We start from the raw sequence: 10,570 nt of genomic DNA, 5'->3' as shown, positions 1-10,570 counted from the left end.
AGTTTCATTTATGTGTTTTTTAGGTTTGTAATGTAAGAAAACTCGATCTACCACAGTCTGAGTCCTAGGGACAAACAGCACATTGTCCAGCCATGAAGACTTAAGAACTTTCTTTTTCCTCCCTGTATACTCTTCAGTTTCTCAAATGAACTGACGATTCAACTGCAGTGGGCTATAGATATGATCCATGAACTTTTTATGAGAAATCACATTTGCAGAGCAAAACACCCTGATGCCCACCTTCTCCCTTCTTCCTTCTCCTGAAGACAAAGCCACAGGATTCATTGCAGAAATCCTTGAAAGAGATATCTTTTACAAATTAAAATTAAAAAAATTATTTACTTATTAATTTTCTTAGAGCACTGATTTTGAGCGTGCAAACAAAAGTAACCATAGCCAACAATTCTGCAACAGCACTCAATTCCCTTCACTGGCTTTGGAATAGTTAAGCTCAAGGATTACTGTGTGGCTGTGAGTTTTTTAACCAATTTAATCACCTCATTAAATTCTAAACCATTTCACTTCCAGCCAAAGGCTTATTATGCAAACATATGTCCCATTCTCAGAAAAACAGAGCGGGGAAGTAGAGCAAGACACTGAACCTGTGGGTGTCAACTGCACAGGGCCTCAGAGCCAGGGGGTAAATGTCATAGTTCTGACTTGGCAGCAAGCAGCCAAGGTTTTATTCATCACCTGCTGAAGTCAGCAGCTTCTGAAGCCTCAGAGCTAGAAGAGACAGAAGGGGAATCTGGGCCCTGGCAGGATGACCATTAGTCTGTTAGATGGGCACTCTGAGCCTCCAAAACAGCCCTGCAGACAGCATCTATCACTCTTGTCCCTGCTTGTTTAAAAATGAAAGTGCAGCAGCAGGACCAAGCATCAGATCTAAAAATATCAACAAGAACTTTTGCAAGATTCTTCCTTTTGAGACCATATAAATAACCCACATAGGCTTCATGAAGCTCCCGCCCGCCGTGGCTCTTGCTTCCAGCATCATGCACTATTTCAGGCAGCAGCACTGACTCCCATCAGCACCTCTCTCCGTAAGGAGTTGGCAGGTGGGACAGGCTTGGGCCAGGATAGGGGAAAAGGACTCAACCAGAGGCAGGGCTGGGTGTGAGGCCCGACTCATTGAAGTGATATGTTCATTTATTTATAATTTAAATCCTAGTACTTTCAGAAGGATTTGTAGTGGTTTACACAATCACCCACACTCTCCAGGAGTTAAAATTAAAAATAATAACAATATTTAAAAAGGAATCTTAAGCCATACCGAAAAAGGTTAGTAATAACAGTTTCTCTCTCTTTGGGCATATGTCCTTGGCAGTGGGTAAAATAGTTTGTAAACAGCAAATATGAGGGAATTAAGAGGATTAGGTAATAAGGAAGAATTAGGAAATTGGCGCAGTTTATTTTGGTCATCCAGATCCTCATTAAATACTCCTCACACTCCCCATCCCTTGGCTGTGCAATATGTTGGAAAAGAAGAAAGATCTAAAATAGATAATCTAAGTTTCTACCTTAGGAAACTAGAAAAAAAGAGAGCAAATTAAAGCCAAAGTAAGCAGAAGAAAAAAAAACCATAAAAAATTAGAGCAGAAATCAATGAAATTGAAACCAGAAAACTAATTATGTCAACAAAACCAAAAGCTGGCTCCTTTGCTATGCAATTCAGTGTGGTCCATCCGGAGGGCTCCCATCCTTGATAGAAGTGTGGGCATGCTGTCCCTGGTTCCCCCTCTGAGCCACCACAATCTCCCCATAGGAGATGCAGCAGATGTAGAGAATATCCTTCCCTGTTGGGATAGATAGCTTCCCAAGGTGTCAGCCGGCTTCATGAATAATCTGTGTAATGAGGCCAATGAGGAATAAGGACCCGAGTGCATTTTAACTGTTCTTTTCTAGATATGATTGTTTCTGTTTAACCCAAATGAATGAATTTTCCCTCCTAGCCCAGTAGATGTCTCAGAAATGGGGAGGGCCATGGGAGAGTTGAGGCATTGCATCTTTCTGAATAAATACCCGTCTCATATGAGATAAGTGGTTTTATTCAGCCAGAGGATTCCAGCACTTCCCTGAAGACTCATCAAGCTGATCTGCTGAGTTCATCAAGGCTTCTCCCCCTTCCAGGGTTGACACTCTCCTCCCTTCCCACCCCATCCAGTCTCCCACTACCATTTGCAGTATAGTAACTTCTTCTAAACGCTAAGCTAACCTTTTTGTGAGAGAGAGAGAGAGAAAAAAATAACAGCAACTCTTTATGACTCATATCATTTTAATGACACCAACAGATGGTGACATTTCATCAATAACCCTTCTGCTTATAACCTACGGATTAACTCCTTTCTCCATCTGCCAAAGTCACCAGGCAGGCAATGCCACTAGCAAATAGCAGAAAATAATTGTCTGTTTAGATGCATAAGCTCTAAACACACTACTGTCCAATGCAAACAATTAGCTATATTGTACGGCTTCCAAAAATGGCATTTGAGGTGGCTGTTGCTAGGGCAGAAATGGACGAGGAGAAGACAATGTGTCTTAGGCAATATACACCGTGCTCCCCATGGGGACTTCACAGCCTCTTGGGGGACGAGTTCTACCATAGAGAAGTACAAGAGCCTAGAACCCTGGGGTGGATTTGAGAAGTGTCCTGAGAGCAAGGCTGTCAGCATATTTTAGGGGAAATTCTCTTTGTTTTCTCGCCAAGTGCAATCTCACTCTGGTTCAACGGGTGACAGCTTGCAAACTGGTTAGAAAAGTGGAAAAAAAAAAATACTGTTCCAGGTCTGGGGCCTGTTTGCCTTTGCCCAAGCTGAGGCTGCTGGCATGTTCATTAGTCTTAGCCCCGGGAGAGGCTGCTGAGTTTAGAGCACTGATTTTCAAACTTTTCCTGGAGTTGTGGCATCCTACCTTTGACCTTGCAACAACCTATCCTTACATCCTAAAATTTCTGAAGAGTGTCTGTAGAAAACAAAAACAATGCAAAGTGACTCAGAAAAACTTCAAAGTACTTTTGATATAAGGGTCTAAAATAACTTGATACCTGCTGAGATTTCTGTAGAAGCCTCAGAATCGTGCTGAACCAGGGCCAGCAATTATTGATTAGGGCTTTGCAATCTCTAATACGGAAAACCTGAGACTGAAACGCATAGTGGTGTGCTAGTTGTCAGACCTTGAAGGAATCAGTGTTGCATAGTGGGAAGAGTAGATGACAGAATCAGGAATCCTGGCTTCCAGTCTTTGCTCCAGCTGTGATCCTTTGGGCAGGAGCCACCATCACATGCAGGTACTCACTGAATGAGTGCACTAGGTTCTAGGACTCTTAGTTTCAAGGAGACTTGGATTGAAAAGGGGAGACAGAACAAATGGCTCCAAAAAACTTATTTACCCAGTTACAGGGATGCTGGCAGAATATGTGGCAAGAGCTACTATTTGTTCTCTAATATCTATTCTGCCTGTTATGGACTAAATTGTGTCCTCCCCAAATTCATATGTTGAGGCCCTACTCTCCAGGACCTCAGAATGTGACTGCATTTGGATAGAGCCCTTAAAGAGGTGATTAAGTTAACATGAGGTCATTAGGGTGGGTCCTAACACAATATGACTGGTATCCTTATAAGAAGAGGAGATTGGTACACAAAGAGATATATCAAGGATTTGCACTCATAGAGAAAAGGCCATGTCAGGACACAGCAAGAAGGAAGCCATCTATAAGTCAAGAGGAGAGGCCTCAGAGGAAAACCAGAACTGTGAGGAGATAAATTTCTGCTGTTTAAGCCACCCAGTCTGAGATGTTTTGTTATAGCAGTCCTGGCAAACTAATATACTGCTCACCTGCTTTAGTGACAGAAAGCCCACATTACTTAGACCTGGAAAAAAACCCTCCATTTTCAGCCTCTTTTGCAACTAGGTAGGGCCGTATGATTAAGTTCTGACCAATGAAATGTAATCAGAAACATCCTCTGTAAGTTCTGGGATGTATCTATAACGGGTGGAAGTGTGACTTTCACCAATCCTTCGCCCTTCCTACTGGCTGGAATGGGGACATTTTAGTTAGGGCTTGAACAGCTACCTTAGGCCATGAAGTGGAGAAACAATATAAAAGAATCTGAGTTCCTGACACCCACTGAGAGCCATTCTAGCCCCGGGCTGCCTGTACTGCCTATACTAAAATTCCATCTTATTCGAGCCACAGTTACTTTGGTTGGGTTTTTAGTTGCTCACAGTGGAACCTTACCCTGCCTGATTCAGTGCCCTCTTTATGAGGAGTCTAGGGAGAAATATCTTTCACTCTCAGCACTAGGAAGTCATGCTTCTTTTGAGAAACTTTGAAAAATCTTAGAAATACCATGAATCAGGTAAATGATACTATTTTTTCCTTTGCTTTGCGCTGGGGATTTCAGAGCTATATTTGTAACCCCTGTCCGGCAATCAGGTGCTGGAATCTGTGCTCACTTCACTCCAGTCTTACTCTTTTCCTTTCCTTTCCATCCTCTGCTGAATTCTCTCAAAACTATTCATTTTATCGTTTTTCATCATGTGTATTTTTGCAAGCGACCTCGAATCTTTTTGAAAAAGGCGAGGGCAGACCTAAAACTAAAGCCCTTCAGCGGTCTAACAGAATTTTGAGGATAACTTTAGCAAAGAGGTGGGGCAGGAGGAGACGTTATTCTAAGTGACCACTTGTGAAAAATGGAAAACTACCTTCTAAGATTCATTTTCCAATACTGAAGATGGGTATCTGGAGGTCTGGCTCTCACAACACCTACAGATAGAAGAGGACAGTTCCAGAGGTCAGTTAGCATCTATCAGGAGGTCTCTGGAGCAATCACCTTAAGATTTTTATTTACCTAGTGAATGGGAGGAGTAGCAGAAGCCTGTCTGTTTGTAGCCTAAGATAAGGAGAATCTGTTCAGCTTCTTTGTATGTGCATCTTACACTGTTTCTACTTGTGCCTGGTATGGATGGTTTGCCCCACAATAAACATTAGATTTGCAGTGGAGGGGCCTGAGCCAGACTCATCAGTCCAGAGGTTACCTCTAAAGCCAGAAAATTATTTCTTGGAAGCAACCTAATATCTTATTCTTGTCTGTGAAGGGCACTGTGCAAGATTTCAGTGTGAAGGTGAGCCCACTTTAATGAAATCTCTTCTATCAGAGAATTAAAATGAAAACCCAGAGGCATCTGAAAATAGGCCATCTTCAAGTTCAGTATTATTGATTGGTAATAACATCTCATCTCCAGTTCACAAAGAGCAATCTCAGAGGATCACCTGGATCTGCCTAGATCTCAGCTCAGCTGGGGTTTGATTCAGGCTGGAAGTAAAATTCTTGCTTCTCTATCCCCCTACAGAAGGACCATACACTTCAGCATTCAGGAGTGCCACCTCTTCTCATTGAGGGAGCCCCTTCAATGTGGCATGATGCTGGATAAAATAAAATGCCAGCACTTAAATATGCATGTAAAAATATAATTCATTTTCTCTAAAACACTGGGTCATGGTCAAGTTGGGTGAAGGTCAAGATTTTAAGCAATTTGTATTTCTACTTAAAGAGAATGGTCTTTAACATATTTGTTGTTGCTGCTTATATATTTTATATCTGTAGAAAGAAACCAGTTTATATCTCCATGTTGTTCAGCCACATAGATGCCCATATGGAATGACCAAATGGAGAAAAGCTCCCGGAGTATGGTGTATGCTAAGAATCACCAACAGGGCCCAGAGGGGCTAAGTGTGGGACTAGAGATCCATACAGGTATTGCTGAGCCTAAGAAATGAAGTCGAATAGGTGAATCAAGAATATTAAAAATGTCATACTCAACAAAGTTTTTAAAAAGGCACTAATAAAACATGTGAAATGTCTAGACTACGTGAGAGGCATTCATCTATAGACTGGGGACAGCAACGCAGGCAATTGTAGGATGCACAGTGCCTGTTAGAGACCAGGAGATCAATAAATGTTAATTCTCTTCCTTTGTGCTATCAATCTCATCTTGTGACCTACTAGCTGTGTGACCTTAGGCAAATCAATGGAAATGCTGAAATAGTCAAAGAACATATACTACATGCAATCTGTGAGGCATCTGGTCCTGGTGCATCTCAGTGCCCGTTAGGCCCCAGCAGTCCTTAAAAACCATGTCATTGTGAGGCAGAACTCTGTCCCATGGAATGCTTTAATGTGGGACCCCCTTCCTACCCAAGAACTCGTCATTCAATTCCTGGTATAGACACCGACAGATCAGGAAAGACAAATTGTAACCATAGACCTCTGCGATCATTTAGAATGGAAGCTTTAGGCACCAAGAGAAAGAGCCCCAGATTTTCGGAGTTGAAAAGCCCTGATTCATTGAGACCACACCCTTCATTTGACAGATGAGGCCCTGAGATGAAGTGACATACTGAAGCAAGGTCACAGTGCGAGGACTCTCATGAGAGAACCCCAACTCACTCCCAGCTCGGCGCTCTTTCCCCATTCCACACTGCCCCCTTCCTTGTTCCTAAAAAATAGGTATGAATGTGTTTTATGCCCAATTACACCAGGCTTCTCAGCTTTATTTTGTAATAAATTTGACCTATTCAACCAAAAAAATGCTAGTTATAGCAAACACTGAGCATTTAATTGACATAATTTTGCTAGATTTTATTGAGCTTAGAACTAATTTTGGTGGTTTGGATGGTCCACAGTTCTAGAAAAAGTTGACCAGAAATCTGTTTCTTAGTTGCCCCTTCTGCCATGTGAGGACCCAATGGAAAAACTTCCATCTATGAACCAGGAAGCAGGCTGTCACCTGGCACTTGATCTTTGGACCTCTCAGACTCCAGAACTATGAGAAATAAATTCCTGGTGTTCATAAGCTGTGTAGTCTACGGCATTTTTGTTGTAACATCCAGGGCATCTTTGAAGGGGAAGTAAAGGGCAAATTCGTGTGGGTGTGGATGGGAGGAGCCATTGTGATATCCTCTTCTCTCCTCTACCTCCTTCCGTGATATTTCCAAAGTGCCAGGTACAAATTTAAAAATGAAATGTGAGTGCCCATATCAAAGAACATCAGGACTTTAAATACAGAGAGGAAGAAGAAAGACTTGTTCTTTAGCATCTCCGTCTAAGGAAAAAGTACAGAAATTTATCACAGGCTTGATGTTGGGGGAGGTGGCAACCAAATAAACCAATGGCCAAAATGAAGCCTTGAGATTTTATGTGTATTTCATTGCTTGATGTCACCTCCGATTCCCATAACCGTGGATAATCCTGCACTGGCTACCTCTAAAATGAATGTCAAGGGGATATTGTAGAAGATGGATTAAGCCCTTTACAATAATAAACTTTCCTAAGGCTAACTTTAGCAGGGACTGAAATAGGAGGTGGGTTATTTCCAGACTCCAGCGTTCAGTGTGCAAAGGCAAATAGAACCTCAGTGGAAGAATATGCACAACAATACAGCATCGTCTTTAAACAGGACTATCTGCTCTCCTACCTCTTTTATTATTGAAGCATTAAAATACTCTCTTTGACAGTGATGCCATGTTTTACTTTTCCAATTAGGTTTCCTTGGGAACTGGTGAAAAGGTGTGTGTGCCTGTACAGTGCATGTGTGGGAGTCTCCCAGGGAGAGAAGAAATCTTGAAAGTGCCTTACTTAATGAAGGGAATATTGAAGAAGGGAATCATAGACAAAGACCCACTTCTGCTCCAGAATGTTCTTTTACAGATAATCCATAAAAAGCCCATAGAACAGTGTTTGGCACATAGTAAACACTCAATGATTATTAGTTATGATTATTGTTTTTTAATAAGTATTTAGGGAAACGATTTCTTCAAAGACATCCATGAGAAAGGAGTTTGACTAGGTGAATTATGATACTCCCAGCAATAAAATTTTATAATTCAATTATTCGATATGGAAGTGGAAACTGCGATAATTTTGTTCCTCCATCTATCCATTCGTCTAACATTAATTGAGCATTCATCGACTGTAGTCATGTCAACAATCTAATTTATTTTCTTCTTTGGTAAGATGACTAAATAGAAGGCCCTTGTAAATAATATGAAAGGGAAATTCCACAGCCCTAAAGAGAAAATGCTATTTTACTTCAGTAAGTAAGCTGTAAGTAAACTTTCTATCAGAAACAAAATTTCCAAACAGACAACGAGACTCATGATATTATAACACCTTGATTCTGTGTTTTGCACAGAGCTAAAAACAATAGTAGAGTCAGAACTCTCAAAGGTAAAATCCCCAAAATGCAGTCACAATTTAAAATAGTGAAAGGCTCTGAAATCAACAACTGTTTGGCAAGTGGAAGGTGCCTCCCAAGAAACATGCCATACAGTGCTTTCCATCTTGTAAGCTTAAGTCACAACAGTGCTTTGGTACAAAAGAAATAAGATAAAAAGGTAAATATCCATATGGTCAGCATATTAGTCTGCTCAGGCTGCCATAACAAAATACCATATTTCTCTTTTTTAAAGACTTCGTTTGGAATAGATTTTTGGGGGGCTTTGAAAATAAATCATTGGGTTCACTTGCTTAATTTATTTTTAAAATGCCTTTTTTTTTTCACTCATTCTTTATTGAGTCTCAGAAAAATCTCTTAGTTTCTCCACATCTTTACATTTGTCTTTTTTGCTGATATCCCTCATTCTCTCCACCCTGTTCTTATCTTCTATGTTTCTGTCACTTGAGAGATTAGTCCAAAAGAAGTAACTCAAAAACCATCTCGTTTGGAGGTAGCAACATCTGAGACATTTGTCTTGCCTTCTGTGTGGACAAGCTGAACCAACAGAGCTAACATTTAAGTAGCAAACAGAGTTTTGAAAAAGTGATAAATCTCTGCTCGCCTACTGGTAGGAAATAATTCACTCCCCTTATATTACTATCGTATGATTTTTTTTCACATATAGTTGGAAAAAAAAAACTCGCACCAAGAATGTAGCATATTAAAAACAAAATGCTAACGGTTTCACTAAGCAATGACAATCTGAAAACTTAATTTGCTTTGACATGACTTTGAATTGAAACCAAGGTCTCAAAATATTTTGCTGTGAGTGATGAAGCTGCCTGGACCTAAGTTTTCTAAGACGCCAAGAAATCATTTATTATAATATAAAATGGCATTTGGAGAGTCTGGTGAAATGCAATTGCTTTCCTTCACTTTGCATTTTGCCCAAATAATGCTGACGTGCAACCCACTGACAAAATGGATTTCTTTCTGTATTGCTATTGTAAATTGGTTTTGTGTAGTTTTCACGGGCTTTGTAAATCCTGTTGATACAAATCATAAAAGATTCACTAACATAAAAGCAAATGGAGAACTATAAAAAAAATAAAAATATTCTCATTTCATTTCATTGTATTAGAATTACTCACAGGAATAGTAATACTAATGTCAGTACTTTTTTCAGGGTGGTAATGGAGTTTTTTCCTTTTCATTAATAGCCCTTAATGTATCTTATGTGAATGGTTAATAGACATTTTTCAAAATCTTTCAGAAAGCACAATGACAAATGGTATTATTAACAGTAAAATTCTTCGTGAATATATAATTTTTTGTCAATATTCAAATTTAGGCAGAAACTCGAGTCAGATCTATATTTATTTTATTTTTAAATTTGTTCACCAGGCCTTTGAGTGCATTTTAAGCAGTTGGTAAATTCTGTCCAGATTGTCAGATATAGAAACGGAGCCTTAACTTTTCCTTAAAAAATATAGGCATTAATTGAAATAAAAAAATATTATCTCCTCCAGAAATGAAACCATGTGCTAAGGTTTGATTGGTAAGATACCATAACTTTTGCGAGTTTTTTTCTTTTTGCTTGTTTTATAGTTTATAGTGGGTTTTCTCTGATATTAATGAGTTTTTTTTCAAAGGCAGTCTTAGATCTAACATGGCTTAGGTCTTGAAAACTTAGGTGGGATGGAGAATCTTTGGATATTCTCTTCTTTCACCATCAGGCCTTGGCCTCTCTCCTCTGCACTGTCTCTGTGCCCTGATAGTGTCATACATAGAGACACATCCCCACTTTCCACCAAAGCCTCCATTACTTGGGTGCCAGAATCCTATTATGTTTCACTGATGTTCCAAGAGATTGAATAATCTCATTAATAGGGGGATATGTGATCCTTGGCTGTTTTTAAGCTTTCAAAATGGTGGACCTGGTTATTAAACCTTAATCATTTAGAAAAAGATACTTGCTTTTTACATAATAGTAGGGTTTGAGGTTCACGAACCCTCTGTTAAACCTCACCACAGTGAAAAATGTAAACATTTCCTAACTAAAGGTAATAGTTTAGGAAGAAAGAATCATATGGATTCTAGGTACCATCTGCTTAGATAATCTTGAAACCCCTATCAGAGCTAATGTTTTTGACTAACGTTTATTATGAAGTCTCTCTAAGGAGCTCTAAAATCATAGCTCTAATTTTAAACAACAATAACCCATAACAAACTGCTGTCCTTGATAAGGATACATTTTTACAACCCTCGGAGATCCAAATTTAATAGAAGAGAGATATCTTTATGCATTTTATTTTTTTAGAGATGTCTAAAATCACAATCACTTCCATCATCT

The 10,570-nt window shown here is 39.7% G+C and overlaps 1 protein-coding gene across 2 annotated transcripts in view; it reads right to left on the bottom strand.

Moving 5' to 3' along the window:
- Positions 1-10,570, bottom strand: part of SLC24A2 (solute carrier family 24 member 2) — a 208,854-nt gene that overhangs the window by 13,586 nt on the left and 184,698 nt on the right. The gene's annotated exons all lie outside the window — the stretch shown is intronic.

The sequence above is a fragment of the Pteropus alecto genome, unplaced genomic scaffold (genome assembly GCF_000325575.1).
Source record: "Pteropus alecto unplaced genomic scaffold, ASM32557v1 scaffold95, whole genome shotgun sequence".
Taxonomy (NCBI): domain Eukaryota; kingdom Metazoa; phylum Chordata; class Mammalia; order Chiroptera; family Pteropodidae; genus Pteropus; species Pteropus alecto.
This window is presented reverse-complemented; position numbering and strand designations above follow the sequence as displayed.